Here is a 19,547-nt window from a genome sequence, read left to right as displayed (position 1 = left end):
GGCTAGGGTGGCTAGATGGATGTCCTATTTATTTAGGTGATTTAATTTTTCAAGGAATCTGCTGGATTATCAAATAGATCACACTAAGAAAATAATTGGTCCCACTTTTCCAATGTACAAATCTTTTCATCTTAAAGTAGCAATCATTCAAAATCAGCATAGCTTTAAAAATGACTGATTTGAAACATCATATGAAAGGATATTTGAGTATTTTTTCTATAATATTTTTCTCCCTGGGATTGGCTGAAAGTACTGGAATGAGTTTGTAGCTCAAAAAGTATTTTGCAATGCAAAGAACATGTGAGTGGGGTCAGAAGATATGGATTCTAGTCCAGTAACTTCCAGCAATGGCTATTTAACTTTAGGCAAATCACTTCATTTCTAGGGTCTATTGTTTTCTCTACTATAAATTAAAAAATCTGGCTTACATAAGCCTTCCCCAAGGCCCCTTCTATGGAACACATGTCCTGTGAGACATTCCATTGAAAAAAGGCATTTCATGGTCAAATACATTTGAGAAACGTATAGGATAGTTACCTCTTAGAAATTCCCAGCACATATTAATGTATTAAAACTACTGAAAATCCCTCTATCTAGAAACCCATTGAACTTTAACATTTCTCACTTATTTGAGCAAAGGGAATTTTTATTTTTTCAGACTCACACTTACTAAAATCCTGTGGAACTAGAGTTCTAAAGAACACACATTGGTAAATGATGGACTATCATCCTTTGAGATGCCTGGATTTATGATACTACTCTTTCTAATACAGGTATTCAGCCAGTCCCCTGAAACCTGCTCTTCCTTCTGAGTCTCTGTTTCAGAGAAGGCCATCACTACCACTCAGTCTGTCTCTCAAACCAGAATCTTGAGGGTCATCCTAAATATCCCCCCTCATTCATTCCTGCATATCCAATCATACATCAAATCCTCCTTAATATTTCTCCCATGTAGTCCTTCCCATTTCACTGCCTCTGATTTTTTTTTTTTTAACCTTTTTCCAGTTTTATGGCCACACCATGGCATATGGAAGTTCCAGGGCCAGGGATTCAATCCAAGCCATAGCTGTGACCTGTGCCGTTGCAGTCTGATTTTTTTTTTTTTTTTTTTTTGTCTTTTAGGGCTGCATCAGCGGCATATGGAGGTTCCCAGGCTAGGGGTCGAATCAGAGCTGTAGCCACTGGCCTGCGCCAGAGCCACAGCAACATGGAATCTGAGCTGTATCTACGACCTACACTGACGGCAACACCAGATCCTTAACCCACTGAGCGAGGCCAGGGATCGAACCTGCATCCTCATGGATGCTAGTTGGGTTTGTTAATCACTGAGCCACATCAGGAACTCCACAGCCTGATTCTTAATCCACTGTGACAAGGCAGAACTCACTGCCTCTGCTTCTATGGAGACCTGCAACATATCTCTTCTGGGCTGTTGCCTTCATCTCCTAATTGACTCTTTCCCTCCAGTCTGGTCTCCCTGATCTCCAAAACACAAACTTAGTTGATCCAGGGCTTAAAAACTCCAAAGATTTTATTTTTATTTATTAATTAAAATACTCCAAAGACTCTTCGGGGGTATCATTTCTTACTATATTTCCCAAAGTATCAAATTCGTACTCCTTAGTTTAACACTCGAGCCCCTTTGTTGATGCAAACTTTCTAGCTTTTCCACCCACCTCTTAGACTCTTCTCAGGACTTGTCCTGACAAAATGGAACTACTTGCAGAGCCTCTAAGTCATTGTGCTCTTTGGTGCCTCAATACCTGCCCTTGTCTGGAATGCCTGTTTCCTCCTTCCTCTGGCTAGCTCCTCTCTGTCCCTAAATGTTCAGTCCAAGAATCCCCCCGCCCTGGAAAGGCTTTCCTGACCAGGGAATGGACTCCCTATTCAAATTATGATTTCTTTGCCTCCTTTATGACTAGACTGTGTGTTTTAAAGGGCAGGAACAACCTGGTCTTGTCTTTCTTGTCCTTGTATTTCTAGGCCTTAGTTGGAGCTCAAAAAACTCAGGTTGAATTGAATGATTTTTTTGGATGAGAACCTGCTCACCTTTCTTGATGGCTAAAAAAATGACTGTTTTCTTTTCTTTCTTTTTTTTTTGTCTTTTTGCCATTTCTTGGGCTGCTCCCTCGGCATATGGAGGTTCCCAGGCTAGAGGTCTAATCGGAGCTGTAGCCGCCAGCCTACGCCAGAGCCACAGCAATGTGGGATCCGAGCCGCGTCTGCGACCTACACCACAGCTCTCGGCAACGCTGGATCGTTAACCCACTGAGCAAGGGCAGGGACCGAACCCGCAACCTCATGGTTCCTAGTCGGATTCGTTAACCACTGCGCTATGACGGGAACTCCCTGTTTTCTTTTCAAATTAGCCTAGACCCACCTAAGCACTAGAGGAAAAAGAGCTAGGAGCTGTCTACAAAGCACTTAATGGTCTATTTTTTAAAGGAGGTTACAATGAAGTGAATAACTTCTCTGGGCAGTATCATAGAGCCTAGTTATAGCATTTGATGACAACAGGGTATTATTAGGTATAGCACTCAGGTGTGTGTAATCCCAGCAAACCTGGTCATGGGGGACATGGGGTGAGAAGCTATAGACATATTTGTACGAATTATCACTCATCAAAATGTTTAAACTATTTATTAATTTAAAAATATTTATTGGGAAAGGTAGGGTGCTAGACATTATGGAAGACATAAGGACAAATAAACTGTTGCATTACCCTCATTAGGAAAGATCATCACTTACTGAAATAATTATAATTAGAGGTAATGAATGATGAATTCCACAAGAAAGGAACAGAAGGCTATAGGAACTAGTCGGCATCATCATCCTCATTTATAAGACATAACATTAGGGTTCCCACAGGGGTGCAGTGGTTTAAGAATCCAACTGTAGTGGCTCAGGTTGCTGTGGAGGCACAGGTTCCATCCCCAGCCAGGCACAGTGTATTAAAGGGTCCAGCGTTGCCACAGCTGCAGCTTGGATTCAGTCCCTGGCCTGGGAACTTCGATTTGCCATAGGCGCAGCCAAAAAAAAAAAAAAACCTATACCATTATTCCACACAAGAATAGTTAAGCACCTTCTAGACTTAAAACACAAAACTACAGTTATGTTTCTAAAGTACAGATAGCTCAAGTGTGAAATGCAACTAGTAACTGTATTGTTTGGTTCTAAATACCAGTTTGAAACAGACTGTGTACCAGTTTGGAACAGATTGTGCAAGACACCAAACCACTTCAGAGTCCTCAAGAATATCTGAAAGTAGGAATGTTTTTAACCAAACCAAGATTTGGCCCCAGGACAGAGAAATGAACACTGGTTCTTAGAAAGGGAGCTAGGATCTCAGAAACTCACAGTTAATTCTTTATCTGTGAAAATTCAAGATACAGATACTCAGCAAGCAGATGAGAAGACATGAAAACGGAATGTTCACTACAACTAATTCTAGGTCACACTCCAGATTTTTTTCAATTGTTTTAATGCTGTCAACAAATCTGCTCTGCATGTAACTAGGAAAAAATGATTTTAATTCCATTTTTTTCTTCCTTTGATCAACATTAGAAGGTCAAAATAAAGATATAAATTAAAATTGAAAAGCCTAGGTCAAGCCTGCATTAAAATAAGCAGTACTGAGTCATTTAGAGCTCGATGATAAGGAAAAATGGCAACACCTTACTCCTAAACTATTTCAATAAGGGCGGGAGGATGACAGAAATCAATAACTCAAAATAAGCAAATTTCAAAGTTAAAAGTGATCAAAAATAATGAAAACGTCCAATTTCTAGAAGCTTCCCAATATAGTGCATGAAATCACAGAGAGCGCTGTTGGCCAAAATGGGATTTCCTAAAAAAGGCCTCACAGACTACAGCGACAACGGTCCTTTAAGCGCCTAAGACCACATCTGACGGGTTGCTGGAGTCCTGGAATACTCCAGCAGGAAGGTGCATGCATATAGGTCCTTGATGGACGTGCTCAAGGCTTCAGCGAGTCCCAAAGCCCTTGGACAGAGGCCGCTGAGCCTTCTTCCAAGGAACGGCAAGCAGGGGTGGGACAGCACCGGAATTTTCCTCCCTCACTCATTCATTCTCTGATTCACTGGTTCCTGGAGGCGGTTCACAAGGACGCGCGGAGGAAAGGCGGAGCGCTGGCGGCCCCGGCTGGGTGCGGCCCGGCGCCTAGGGCGGGGGGTGAGCGGGGCGGGCTAGGGGGCGCGGGCCGGGGGCGCGGACGGCGGGTGCCCGGGAGGGGCGGGCTCGGCTGCCTGCACCGGAAGTGAGTGGCTGGCGGCGGGCGGGGGGAGCGAGCGGCCGGGCGCGAGTCGGTCCGCCCGTCGGCTGCCCGGCCCGCAACCCCGCCTTCTGCGTCTCGGCCGGACGCGGCCGCACTCGGATCCGCCGCCGCTGGGCGCTGCGGCCGTCCCTCCCGCCGCGCTCTCGGCCCCGCCCCCGCCGCCGCCGCCGCCCGGTGGGTCAGTCAGTCAGTCAGTCACGGAGCGCGCGGCGCGGAGCTGCGGGCGCTCGAGGCGTCTCGGGAGAGGGAGCGCCGCGCCTGCGGAGGAGGCGGCGGCGGCGGCAGCGGCAGCGGCGGCTGGACAAGCGCGAGCGGCGGCTACGCTGCCTGGGGCCGCTCCGGGAGTCAAGCCCGCCGGAGGACTTAGCTGCTGCCGCGGTGAGTACTCAGCCTTGCCCTCGGGGCCGGCCGAGGGAGCTGGCCGGGCGCGGGGCTCTGAGGCGCTGCCGTCGCTCCCGCCTCCATTTTCCCGGCGCCCGGCCCCGCCATCCGGGTGCGGTGCGGGCTGCTGAGCCTGGGGCGGGGTCGCAGCTGGGGCCGGGGCCCGGGCCCGGGCCGGTTGGACCTCGGCCGGCAGGCGGCTGGCTGGTGGGTGGGCGTCGGCGGGCCCTGGGCTGCACCCTTCGCCCCTGGGGGCCGCCACGGAGGGAGACAATGAGATGCAGGGCCGCCTGGGGAGGGTGCGCCTGGGTTTCTCCGACCCGGCACCGGGGCTGGTGGCCCGGGACCGTGGGCAGGAAAGGACTCTTCCCCCTACTAGCCGCAGAAACCAGTGATTCGGGGTCTGGGGTTCCCCGGGTTTCGGCGCCCCCCATGTTTCGTAAATGAGTTCAGTGCAGAGATTTAGAAAGGCGGGGCACCTTCTATGTCTTCTTGCTAATTAAGCAGGGTAAGTAATCGGTCCATTGCTCGAGCCCAATCTCATCTTTCTGTGTATGTGTGCATTCCCGCCGGAAATCCAAACTGCAGTTCATGCGGGGGGTGGAGGGAGGAGAAGGAAGGCAGTGTAATAGTATTAGGATTCGTTTTAAGACGGGTTGAAAGATGTGGTTTTCTTATCCAGGTAGCGTCTTAGGGTGTCCCCGCAGTGCGAGCTGGAAACCGCAGAAGTCATTGCTCGTAGGCATGAAGACGTGGCTTAGCGTGAAATAAAAGCTTTTGGGAAGGGTTATAAGCATTGCATCAAATGTGACTTGTTGGTGTGCATCTCATATTCTGTTGTAAGAGCAGTTGGGAAAATCTGAGAGAATTGAAAGGTTCTTCACTTCGCCTCCCAAAACGGGTTGGTGTTGTCTGCACCATTTCCCTTGGAGATGTGGAGGGCTGCCTCTGTGTGTAAAGTCCGCTGTAAAGGTACAGTTAAGGTAACGGGCTAGGAGTGGGGCGTGATCGTGGTATTGAAAGGGTGGTAGTGAGTCCATAGGAATATTAAATTCAGCAAGTATTTAGGGAATACCTCCTATCTGTTAGGCAGGATGGAGGACAGAGTGAACAAGACTGTAGCATCACAGCCAAGGCAATCAGCAGCTCCTTAAGCACTGGAATTGGCTACCAGTGCGATGTTGGATAGGCTGTTGAACTCTCAACTGTATGGTTCTCTGTCAGTAAAATGGGAACAACTAACACCACCTGCTTACCTCCGGAGACGCTTGTCTAATGGATTAAATAAGATAATGTATGCAAAATACCTAGCTCCTGGCAGGGCACCAGTGTGTTTAACAAATGTTAATTACCGGGATTTACTTGAGGGAAGGTGGGGGTGAAGGGGGGAGAGAAGTGAATGTAGGTAGTTGTAATGCAATGCATTATATAATAAAAATGTTGAAGTAGAGGTGCAAAATAGGGAAGTGAAGAGGCGAAGGAATAAAATAATTCTAAATTGGGAGCACTGAGGGAAAATTCAAGGAAGCTGAGGCATTTAAGTGGAACCTTTAGTGATGGGTAGGATTTCAGCTGATGTAAATGGGTAGGGGAAGGACATTGCTAGTAGAGGTGGTGCTGTCCTTTGAGGGAGGAATTGAGGAGAAGAGCAATGGGGGAAGGGCAAAATTAGAGACGCTCAAAAGCGTTTTAGCTCTTGTTGAGTCTGACCTTCAGAGATTGCCTCTGCTATTTTGCTTTCTGTGTTGTGAATTATCCAGAAACCAGATCTAGCCTATTCAAGTAAGTACAGAAATCTCTACAAAGCTCAATTACATGGTTTTTTTTTTTTGGATGAGACATTTTGTGTTATTTGGATTGCTCTTCTCTTCTGTTTGAATTTAATAAAGAATTATTTGTAGATATTTCCTTGTGATAAATATTAGCTCTGTTTGGTGGAAAATGCCACTGATCTTTCAGAGTCAGAGGTCTCATTAAGATAATATAGTGAGTAAATGGCTGAAAGGTGTGCAGTAGTGGGCACATAATTGGGTGTGTCTCAAACTCGTGATCAACATTTGTTTTCACAAATATTTTAACACTTCATTTTCGGAAGAGGTGTTTTTAGGCATTGTCTTCTTTTGGTTTTGCCACCTTTTGGTTTCCGCCCCATGCATAATTATTAGATTAGCATGGTGGATGACTCTCACGATTCATAGATTTTATAGAATCTCATGGCTTTGCCTTGGTTCTGAAGTAGTTGAATGTCAACCTTAGTATTGTTAACCCCAAACTCTTATTTTAGGGAAACTAATATTAGCAAAATAAGAAATGTGACTTCAAGCAAGTCATTTATTTTGGACTCTAAATTCTTTTACCTATAAAGTGAGAAATTTCAGTTAAATCACTGGTTTTCAATCTGTGTTTTACTGAGTTTTGAGGAGGACCTTCATAGATTCTGCAGATGTTTGACTTAAATGTTATTAAAATGTTTTAAACCCATGATAAAAGCAACTACTGTATGACATGCACTGTTTTAAGTGCTTTACATGTGTTAATCTACTTCATCCTTGCTGTTGTCCTATGATATAGGTTTTCTTAATATCTGAGAAAACAGGCACAGACTACAGAGCTATAAAGGGGCAGAGCTGGGTTTGAAAGCAGGCAGCATAACTCTTAAGTTTGTGTTCTTAACTACATTCCTAATTGTCACTGTAGTAAAATCAATAGCACGTGAGATTTTTTTTTTTGTGGTAAAATATACAGCATAAAATTTACCATTTTAACCACTTTTAAGTGTACACTTAAGTGGTATTAAGACATTCACATTGTTGTGCAACCATCATCACTAACCATCTAGAACTTTTTTGTCGTACTAAACTGAAACTCTACCCCTTAAACAGTAACTCCCCATCTCTTTCTACCCGGCCCCTGGAAAAACACTTTTCTACTTTATGATTTTGACTACTCTAGATACTTCATATAAATGAGATTATTCAGTGTTTGTTTTTGTTTTGTATCTGGCTTATTTTGCTTAGCATAATGTCTTCAGAGGTCATCCATGTTGTAGCATGAATCAGAATTTCATTCCTTTTAAAGGCTGAATAATATTCCATTGTATGTATATACCACATTTTGTTTATTTATCTGTAGATGGACATTTGGTTGTTTCCACCTTTTGGTGTTGTAACTGCTCCGGACATTGGTTATACCTAGCTGATCAAGTCCCTGCTTTCACTTCTTTTGGGTATATACCCAGAGGTGGAATTGCTGGATCATACAGTAATTGTGTTAGATTTTTGAGGAACTGCCATGCTGTTTTCTATAGCGGTTGTGGTGTTTTACATTCCTACCAGCACAAGGGTTCCAGTTTCTCCATCCTCACCTCAGCACATTTGTGTTTTTGTCGATAGCCACAGCCTAGTGACTGTGAAGTCGTATCTCTTTGTGGTTTTGATTTGCATTTTTCTAATGATTAGTGATATCAAGCATCTTTTCATGTGCTTATTGGCCATTTGGTGTATCTTTGTAGAAATGTCTATTGGAGTCCTTTTCTAGTTTTTAAAATCTGTTTTTTTGTTGAGTTGTAGAAATTCTTTATAGACTCTAGATACTAATCTCAGATACATGATTTACAAATATTTTATTCTGTGGTTTGCCTTTTCACTCTGTAGATAGAGTCCTTTGATGTACAAAGTTTTTCATTTTAATGATGGCCACTTTATCTGTTTTTTCTTGACTGTGCTTTTGGTGTCCAAGAAATCATTGCTAAATCCAAAATCATGAAGCTTGTCTGCTGTGTGTTCTAAGAGTTTTACAGTTTTAGCTATTATATATAGGTCTTTGGTCCATTTTGAGTTAGTATTTGAATACGGTTTTAGGTAAAGGTCCAACTTCATTCTTTTGCTTATGGATATTCAGTTTTTCCAGCACTCCATTGAATGGTCTTGGCATCCTCTTGTACATATATATAAAATTTAATTACATTGAAAACAATAGTGCTACATGTTTATACTTGGCTAATTTGTATGGTGGCGGCAACCATTCCTTAGAATAAAGCTTCTTTTTACTATCTATGCTTATTTTCGAATTTTAAATGGGTAAGGAAAATTGCAGTAAATTTTTTAAAAACAGTCTTGCGCATGTCTATTCATATGGAATTGCCTAAATAATACGTTGCTATGACACATAAACTGTTTTCACTTAAATGACAAGCACTGCTCAATTCCTTTCCTTTAGGGGTATACTCCTCCTGTGTAAGTCATTTGTTTAGTAGCAAATGAATACATAACACTAAGTTCTGTCATCTTATAGATGTTTTTATAGCTCATTGCAAGTTTTGTGTTTTTCTTGTTTGCCTTGTGAACAGTTTTTAGGTAGTGTTATTCATTTTGAAAGAAAAACATTCTTATTTTTAAAATTTTTTCTGTACATATGTGTCTTTTTAGGGCTATACCCATGGCATATGGAGGTTCCTAGGCTAGGGATCCAATTGGAGCTGCCACTGCCGGCCTACACCAGAGCCACAGCAACGCGGAATCCGAGCCGCGTCTGCAACCTACACCACAGCTCACGGCAACGCTGGATCGTTAACCCACTGAGCAAGGGCAGGGATCTAACCCATGTCCTCATGGATCATGGATACTAGTCAGGTTCGTTAACCACTGAGCCACGACGGGAACTCCTATTTGAAAAATTTCTTCAGTCAGTTTAACGGAAGCATATCCCAAGACTGCAAAGCACATCATTAAAAGCCACTAACCAAACAAAATAAAAGCTGCTACCTACTTCTCTGAGTGAAATAAAAACAAAATTTTACAGAAATAAATGGACTGCTTAGGTGTCAGGACTATAACATCTCTAAACCCTCAGTCTCTTTGAGTTTGTAATAAATTGTAATGTATTTGAATATAAAGTGGTATTAGCAATGCTCTTGAGGTTATATATATATTTGGTATTCTGTATAAGGTTTCTTCTGGAATAGTTCTGTTGTGAAATAGAAAACCCCCAGATTATATATGATGTCTGTTTTATCTTGTGTGTTTATCACCGTTATTTTAAGATACAATATTTACCACATCTTGGGGCAGATGTCTTAAAACACCTTACTTATAACTTATAAACTTTTTAAAAAGTATGTATTCTGCTATAATAAAATGTGTATTGCTGTAGGCAGAGCTAGGCATAATGGAGAAATCAAAGCGATAGGTATTCTCCCTTTCAAAGTAGAGAGAATTCCAGTTTCAGTGCAAGATATGAGGAATCAGAGAATGTAATTTAGGGAGCAGAGTCTAAATAAAACACAAGAGTCTGGAATTATTTAATTAATTGCAATAATAAATAAAATTTTATAATTGTACTTGAAAATTGATTGCTTTTTTGGAAATGACTTTTATAATAATCTAAGTTTGATATGTGAAGAAAAGTGTTAGCTATGTCAGTACAGCAAAATAACTAACAGTGTGACTTCAGAATACAATATATTCTTTATGTATCCCAGAGGTACATGCTTCTATACATGGTTCCAAGCATGTTTTATTTTCCCAGATTTTTTCTAATCAAATTCTCAATCATCCTTTGAGACCTAGTTCCATTGCCATGCACTTCTGTAAAGCTATTTGATACCAAGTAGAATTCATTGCTTTCTATTTCATTCCTCTAGACCTTCCTTTATTTGCCCTGTGTTGTAGATAGTTGTATGCTGTTTTAAATCCCTGAGTTCTGAAGTATTGATTCTAGTTTTATTCATCTGAAATGCCTCTCAGTCCCTTAAATACAGTAGAAATGAAGTAAAAAAAAAGGTTTTAATGAAAGCCATTGTTTGAAGAATTCTTTATAGTTGATCTTACATCTGAAAGGACCTACCAAAATCTAATAATGTTTATTGTGTTTATAAAGAATAAGTCCTTCTTGGCTTATTTGGTTTTATTATGTAACAAATGACTTGAGAGACTTGTGAAGAGAATCAGTGATCCCCATTATCTGTGAATAGTGTGCTTTATAAATGTTGGGTAGTGGCTCAAAAACCTTTTTGTTTACTCTTAAGTTTTTAAAATAAATACATATTTTTAAAAGGAGGAGTAATGAATATGGTGCATTATGTCTGAAAAAACCTTCATTTTACTGCTTAGTGATACAGAGATTCCAAAGTTTGGATCTTAAGTCTGTTTAGTTTGGTACTTGGTTTTAATGCTTGTCTTAGCTAAAAGGCAGCTCATGTGGGAACATATACCCAAAAAGAATAAGTACCTCTTTGGCTGTACTTTCTAAATGGAGATGCTCACTGTTTAATTTCTGTCCATCAATTATGCATATTTGGCTTGTAAAGTTTTCCCTTACTGTGCAAACCAATGTGAGGACTTGCATTTATGTTTTTAATAAATGAATTCAAAATCCACAGAAACTCTATATGTATGGAAGACATTTTAAAGAGTTAGAAAATGGTTTCTCTGTTTTTAGAGTGTGTAGGTATGAGTATTTCAAGATGATAACACATTTCTTTTGGAATGTAGTTATTTTCTTACTAAATTTTGAAATTTGTCATTTACTTTTAAGGTACACATAGGTTAATCATGATTTTTTTTTTTTTTTCTTTTTAAGGCCACACTCACGGCATATGAAAGTTCCCAGGCTAGGAGTTGAATCGGAGCTACAGCTGCCGGCCTACACCACAGCCACAGCAACGCTGGATCCTTAACCCACTGAGCGAGGCCAGGGATTGAACTCGAGTCCTCATGGATACTAGTTGGATTCGTTTCCATTGCACCACAATGGGAATTGCAATCATGATTGTTAAAAAAACAATGGCTAGGTACTGTGCTGCTAACAGTCACTTATCACAGAAAATGAGCAAATTTAGACCTTCTTTTTTTTTGGTAGAAGATAAATGCTTTACTCATCTTTAAAATTAACACCTTTTAAAAATACGTTTGCATGAGAAAACCAGTAAACCTGTTTGGTATAAAATACTATGGTCACTCCTCAACCACATCAATAACATCCTATAACACTTGGTGCTCTTTCTGCTTCAACTTCTCTTTTGCTGCAGTAATTGCTTTTGAGTTAAACCTTGCTTCCTCTGTCCCAGCTTTCTTTTGTTGAGGTCAAAGCAGCTGCTTTATGAAGGATTGTATAATACAGTTTTTCCATAGAATATTGTTTTTATTAAAGAAATCATCTATTGTAAGAGTGTATCTTCTCTGGAACAGCAGTCTCTTGTAATAGTTTACAAAAGGTGCATTATTTAATTTTTGAAAAAGAATCTAGCAAATACTATCACTTTTCACTCAAAGTATTTAGAATCAGTGCCAGAATATTTAGATTACTTTACATATATGATGTGTGACTGTCTGACAGGTGGCCATAATGAAGAAGCCAGTGTCATTTTATATGTTAAAATGTATAGTAAGATATATTGTATTACATCATATTACATATATTGTATCACAGCTATGTATTATATCATATCATATTACATCATACTTAAAATATGTATATATATTAAGATAAAGATGAAATATAAGTAGAGCTCCTAATATGTTGTTCTTTTACCCTAACAGATCATCACTCATACTTCCTGGGTTATAATCACCTCCATTTTGGAAATCACTGTACAATCTCCTTGAATTAGTGTTGTTAATAATGAGCATTTTGTAATAAGTTCCATTTCATAGTGTGTAATCTTATATGAAGCCATCTTGAAAGCACTTGGGACAAGACATTCTGATTTTCTTACTAATTGGAAAGAAATATTTGTAGAAGAAAAATAGATAAATTTCAAAAAAATGAGATCTTAATAAAATGTATTCTTAAAAGACCCAGAATTGCCAAAGCAATCTTGATGGATATAAAGCAAGAGGCATAACTCTCCCAGACTTCAGACAATATTACAAAGCTACAGTAATCAAGACAGTGTGGTACTAGTCCAAAAACAGACGTACGGGTCAATGGAACAGAATGGAGAGCCCAGAAATAAACCTAGACACCTGCAGTCAATTAATCTTTGACAAAGAAGGCAAGAGTATAAAATGGGAAAAAGGCAGTCTCTTTGGCAAGTGGTGCAGGGAAAATTGGGCAGCTGCATGTAAATCAGGGAAACTGGAACACACCCTCATACCATGTACCAAAAAATAAACTCAAAATGTCTCAAAAGACTTAAACATAAGACATGACATCATAAAACTCCTAGAAGAGAACAAAGGCAAAACATTCTCTGACATAAACCATACAAATGTTTTCTTAGGCGAGTCTCCCAAGGCAATAGAAATAAAAACAAAAATAAGCAAATGGGACCTAATCAAATATAAAAGCTTTTGCAAAGCAAAGGAAACCATTTAAAAAAATGAAAAAACCTACAGAATGGGAGAAAATAGTTGCAGTGATGCAACTGACAAAGGCTTAAGCTCCAAAATGAACAAACAACTCAGACAACAACAACAAAAAAAACCCAGTCAATCAAAAAATAAACAGAAGAACTAAACAGACATTTCTCCAAAGAAGACATGTGGATGGCTTGTGGGCACATAAAATGTTTAACATCACTAATTATTAGAGAAATGCAAATCAAAACTACTATGAGGTACCACCCCATACCAGTCAGAATGGCCATCATTAATAAGTCTACAAGTACCAAATGCTAGAGAAGATGTGGGGAAAAGGGAGCCCTCCTACACCATTGGTAGGAATGTAAACTGGTACAACCACTATTGGAAACAGTCTGCAGGTACCTCAGAAAACTAAATCTAGAACTACCCTATGATCCAGCAATCCCACTCCTGGGCCTCTATCTGGACAAAACTATAATTCATGAAGAGCCATGCACCCCTGTGTTCATTGCAGCACTATTCACAATAGCCAAGACATGGAAACAATCCACATGTCTGTCAGCAGATGAATGCATTAAGAAGATATGGTACTTAGAATGGAATAGGACTCAGCCATAAAAAAGAACATAATCAGCAATATGGACGCAACTAGAGATTATCAGATTAAGTGAAGTCAGAAAGAGAAAGCCAAATATATAATATCACTTATATGTAGAGTCTTAAATATGACACAAATGAACCTATCTATAAAACAGAAATAGGCAGCCAAGGGGAACAGACTTGTGGCCAAGAGGGAAAGGGGAGGGAGTGGGATGGCCTGGGAGTTTGGGGTTAATAGATGCAAACTATTACTATGTTTAGAATGGATATGCAATGAGTTCCTACTGTATAGCACAGACTACTATATACAGTCTCTTGGGATACACCATAATGGAAGATAATATAAGAAAGGGAATTTATCTTTTCAAAGAACCAGCTTTTAGTTTCATTGATCTTTTCTATGGTTTTCTTCATTTCTATTTCACTGATTTCTGCTCTGATCTTTAGGATTTCTTTCCTTCTACTAACTTTAGGTCTTGTCTGTCCTTCTCTCTCTAGCTGCTTTAGATGTGAAGTTAGGTTGTTTATTTGAGCTTTTTCTTGTTTCCTGAGGTAGGCTTGTATTGCTATAAACTTCCCTCTTAGAACTGCTTTTGCTGCATCCTTAGGTTTTGGAGTGTTCTTTGTTGTCGTTTGCTTCTAGGTATTTTTAAATTTCCTCTTTGATTTTTTCAATGATCCATTGGTTGTTTAGTCTCCATAGGTTTACGTTTTTTGCAGTTTTTTTTCTGGTTGTTGATTTCCAGTCCTATAGTGTTGTGGTGGGAAAAGATGCTTGATATGATTTCAATTTTCTTAAAGTTACCAAGGCTTGATTTGTAGCCCAGGATGTGATCCATCTTAGAGAATGTTCCATGTGCACTTGAGAAGAATGTGTATTCTGTTGCTTTTGGATGGAATGTCCTATAAATATCTATTAAGTCCATCTGGTCTAATGCTTCATTCAGGGCCTGTGTTTCCTGTTAATTTTCTGTCTGGATGATCTGTCCATTGCTGTAAGTGGGGTGCTAAAGTCCCCCACTATTATTGTGTTATTGTTGATTTCTCTCTTTTTTTTTTGTCTTTTTGCCATTTCTTGGGCTGCTCCCACAGCATATGGAGGTTCCCAGGCTAGGGGTCCAATCAGAGCTGTAGCCACCAGCCTACACCAGAGCCACAGTAACGTGGGATTTGAGCCGCTTCTGCAAACTACACCACAGTTCACGGTAATGCTGGATCCTTAAACCACTGAGCAAGGCCAGGGACTGAACCCACAACCTCATGGTTCCTAGTTGGATTCGTTAACCACTGAGCCACGATGGGAACTCCTGATTTCTCCTTTTAAGGTTGTTAGCAGATGCCTTATATATTGTGGTGATCCTATTTTTTTTTTCCCTATGATAAAAACCCTTCAGAAGGTGGGCATAGAGGAACCTACCTCAACATAATAAAGGCCATATATGACAGACCCACAGCGAACATCATTCTCAATGGTGAAAAGCTGAAAGAATTCCCACTGAGATCAGGAACAAGACAAGGATGTCTGCTCACCACTACTCATCAACATAGTTTTGGAAGTCCTAGCCACAGCAATCAGAGAAGAAAAAGAAGTGAATCCAAATTGGAAAGGAGGAAGTAAAACTATCACTATTTGCAGATGACATGATCCTATACCTAGAGAATCCTAAAGGCTCTACCAGAAAACTGTTAGAGCTCATCCATGAATTTGGCAGAGTTGCAGGATACAAAATTAATACACAGAAATTGACTGCATTTCTGTATACCAACAATGAAAGATCAGACAGAGAAATTAGGGAAGCATCCCATTTACAGTCACATTAAAAAGAAGAAAATACTTAGGAATAAACCTACCTAAAGAGACAAAAGACCTATACTCTGAAAACTATAAGACGCTGATGAAAGAAATCAGAGATGACACAAACAGGTTGAAAGACAATACCATGCTCTTGGATTGAAAGAGTCGATATTGTCAAAATGACTATACCACCCAGGCAATCTACAGATTCAATGGCAATCCTTATCAAATTACCAAGGACATTTTTCACTCGAACAAAATATTTTAAAGTTTGTTTTGAAGCCCAAAAGGCCCGGAATAGCCAAAGACATCCTGAAAAAGAAAAATGGAGCTGGAGGAATCAGGATCCCTGATTTCAGACTATGCTACAAAGCAACAGTCATCAAAACCACATGGTACTGTCACAAAGACAGAAATATAGATCAGTGGAACAGGATAGAAAGCCCAGAATTAAACCCACACACCTACGGTCAACTAACCTATGGCAAAGGAGGCAAGAATATACAATGGAGAAAAGACAGCCTGTTCAATAAATGGTGCTGGGAAAACTGGACGGCCACATGTAAAAGAATGAAATTGGAACACTTCCTACCACCATACACAAACAAACTCAAAATGGTTTAAAGACCTAGATATAAGACCAGACACTATAAAATTCTTAGAGGAAAGCATAGGCCAAATACTCTCTGACATAAACCATAGCAACATCTCAAATCCACCTCTTAGAGTAATGACAGTAAAAACAAAAACAAATGCGAATTAATAGAACTTAAAAGTTTGTGCACAGCAAAGGAAACCCTAAACAAAACCAAAAGACAACCCATAGAATGGGAGAAAATCTTTGCAAATGAATCAACTGACAAGGGATTCATCTCCAAAATTTATAAACACATTGTATAGTTCCATACCAAAAAAACAAAAAACCCCATCAAAAAATGGGCAGAAGATCTAAACACAATTCTTCAAAGAAGACATACAGATGGCCCAAAAACACATGAAAAGTTGTTCAACATCACTCATTATTAGAGAAATGCTAATCAAAACCACCATGAGGTACCCCCTCACACCAGCCAGAATGGCCATCATGAAAAAGTCTACAAACAATGAGTGCTGGAGAGGGTGTGGAGGAAAAGGAACCCCATTACACTATTGGTGGGAATGTAAATTGGTGCAACCACTGTGGAAAACAGTGTGGAGATTCCTCAGAAAACTAAAAATATAACTACCATCTGATCCTGCAATCCCACTCCTGGGCATCTACCCAGAGAAAACCATGACTCAAAAGACACATGTACTCCAGTGTTCATTGCAGCACTGTTTGCAATAGTCAAGACATGGAAACAACCTAAATGCCCATCAACAGAGGAGTGGATCCAGAAGATGTGGTACATATACACAATGGAATATTACTCAGCCATTAAAAGGAACAAAATACCAGCATTTTTAGCAACATGGATGGACCTAGAAATTATCATGCTAAGTGATGTCAGTCATACAATGAGACACCAACATCAAATGCTATCACTGACATGTGGAATCTGAAAAAAGGACGGAATGAATTCTTTGCAGAACAGATACTGACTCACAGATTTTGAAAAATTTATGGTTTCCAAATGAGACAGGTTGGAGGGTGGGGGGGATACACTGAGGGTTTGGGACGGAAATGTTGTAAAATTTGGTTGTGATGATTGTTGTACACCTATAAATGTAATAAAATGCATTAAGTAATTAAAAAGAAAAAGGGAATTTATATATACATATGACTGGGTCACTTTGCTGTACAGCAGAAATTGGCACAACATTGTAAATCAACTATGCTTTAATACAAAACAAATTAAAATTATTCTTAACTGCAATAGAAATTATTGGCTTAGAAGCTTAAATTTGGATTTTGCATTATGCTTTTAGGAATTACTCAAGGTGAATTAAAAGTACTAATTTAACAATTTAGTAATTCAGTAATGTGGATAGACTTACAGTTTTTCCACGTCCAGAGTGAGCCTTTTTTTCCTTGAATCCCTAGCAGATAGAAAACATTTCCATGACTCTACCCTTTACCTTTCCCCACCTTCTCTACTTCTGCAACTGCAACCACCCCTGCTTCATCACAGGTACATTGTTTGCCTGTTCTAGAACTTTGTTGTTAGTTGAATTATATGCGTGTACTCCTTTATCTCTATTTGTTCCAGCATCATATATTTAAAAATGCTTCACATTTTTGTCAGTTTTATGTAAGTAAAGGTGGGGAAAAAACTCTTTCCTTTCCTCCTTTCCTACTTTGACATCTTCGTTGAAAACATTTGGCAATAGAAATGTGGGTCTATTTCTGGACTGTCTATTCTGTTACGCTGATACAGTTCTTTCTTGCTAGTACTACATTATCTTGATTACCTTAGCGTTGTAGTAAATATGAATTCAGGTAAAGCAAATCCCTCAAATTCTTTTCCTAGATTGTTTTGGCTATTTTAAGTCATTTGCCTTTCCATATAAATTTTAAAATTAGATATTGGGCTATGGGATGTAATTTACTTTGAATACCTAGTTCAGTAAGGGGAGAATTGGCATATAACAATATTGTATCTTCCAGCCCATTAAAATGATATATCTGTCCATTTAAGTCTAATTTTTATCAGCAGTATTATATAAACACCACATGCTGTCCTCTTTGTATCATTTTTTACAACCAAGTCATACATTGTATATGCTCATTTTTATGATACAAATAAAGATATGGTGTGAAAATTTTTCCATTTCATAACTTTAATGCATAGATGGAGGAGACATTTATTCTGATGTGACAGTGCTACAAATAGAGGAGACTAAAACATAATCTTCAGGAACGTTAAAGCAGAAGTTTACAACTTATAGTTATTGGCATAATTCTTTTGACTTGTATGGTTATGGATATTAATATTTCAAGAGGCTTATCTTTATTAACATACTCTAGTATTTTTAGAATCAGAAGTAAAACAGAATCTTATCAATTAGTGTGTTAATTCTTACCAGAGGATTTTGAGTTTGCGTTTTGTAGTTTGCCTTCTTTTCTTCCCCTTTCCATTAGTAATACTAATGGAAGTATGCAATCCTTAGAAATGTATAAAGAAGAAAATAACACATAATCCTGCCACGCAGAAGTGATTACAGTTAAAATTTTTGGTATATTTTCTCATGTGTGTATGTGCTATGTAGCTCATTATTGCATCCATAATTTCTGCTTTTTTCACTTAAATGCTTTTATCACTAGTATATTTTCATGCATTAAATGTTTTATGAATAATTTACAACATCTGCATTATAATCCAGGATGGGCATAAAACACATTTTTTTTTGCCTTTTTTAGGGCCAAGCCCACTGCATATGGAGGTTCCCAGACTAGGGGTAGGGATCAAATTGGAGCTACATACAGCTGCCAGACTACGCCACAGCCACAGCAACATCAGATCCGAGCCGTGTCTGCAACCTACACCACAGCTCACAGCAACACCAAATCCTTAACCCACTGATCGAGGCCAGGAATTGAACCTGCGTCCTCATGAATGCTAGTCAGATTCGTTTCCATTAAGCCATGATGGGAACTCCATAAAACACATTTGAATTTACCCAGTTTTTATTGTGGGATATTTAGTTGACCTTTCTCCCCTCCGTGTGTGTTTAATAGTTGGCTTTGATAAGCATACTTGTTCACAATCTTTGTGTTTTGAATTTCTTTTTAATATTGTTTTGAAAAATTTTAAACCAAAGTGTAAAATAGGATAGACATCTATGTACTCATCATCAGGAGTAATCAATTGTTTATATTTTGCTTCAAATAATTTGTTTAAGAAGTAACAGATAATGCAAAAATCCCTCCGGCCCAGTTAACACTTTGAGTTGTTCTGGTGCATATTTTAGTGCATTTAATACATATATGTCCATAAAATTTTACTTGTTTCTGTGCTTGTGAATTTTATGTAAACAATAAACTATCTTCTTTTTAAATTTGCAGTTTTTACTCAACTATATGATTTGAAACTATTCATTCTGGTTCTTGTAGATCCAGTTCGTTCTTTTTATCAGAATAAGCCAGTTTTTCTCTTCTCTTCTTGAGGGATAGTTAGGATGCCACAGTGATATCTTTTTACATTTCTCTGAGTGCTTGGACCCTTGGAAGTGGTATTGCAGGATTTCAAAGTAC

At 39.4% G+C, this 19,547-nt stretch overlaps 1 protein-coding gene across 1 annotated transcript in view; it reads left to right on the top strand.

The window, feature by feature from the left end:
* The first annotated feature begins 4,212 nt into the window (after window positions 1-4,212).
* RAPH1 (Ras association (RalGDS/AF-6) and pleckstrin homology domains 1) overlaps window positions 4,213-19,547 on the top strand; it is a 95,834-nt gene continuing 80,499 nt past the window's right edge. The window contains 1 exon segment of the mRNA XM_047773283.1: window positions 4,213-4,672. The gene's annotated coding sequence lies outside the window, so the exon portion shown is untranslated.

Source organism: Phacochoerus africanus, chromosome 3 (assembly GCF_016906955.1).
Source record: "Phacochoerus africanus isolate WHEZ1 chromosome 3, ROS_Pafr_v1, whole genome shotgun sequence".
NCBI lineage: Eukaryota > Metazoa > Chordata > Mammalia > Artiodactyla > Suidae > Phacochoerus > Phacochoerus africanus.
The sequence above is the reverse complement of the archived record's forward strand: the minus strand, read 5'-3'. Positions and strand labels throughout refer to the sequence as shown.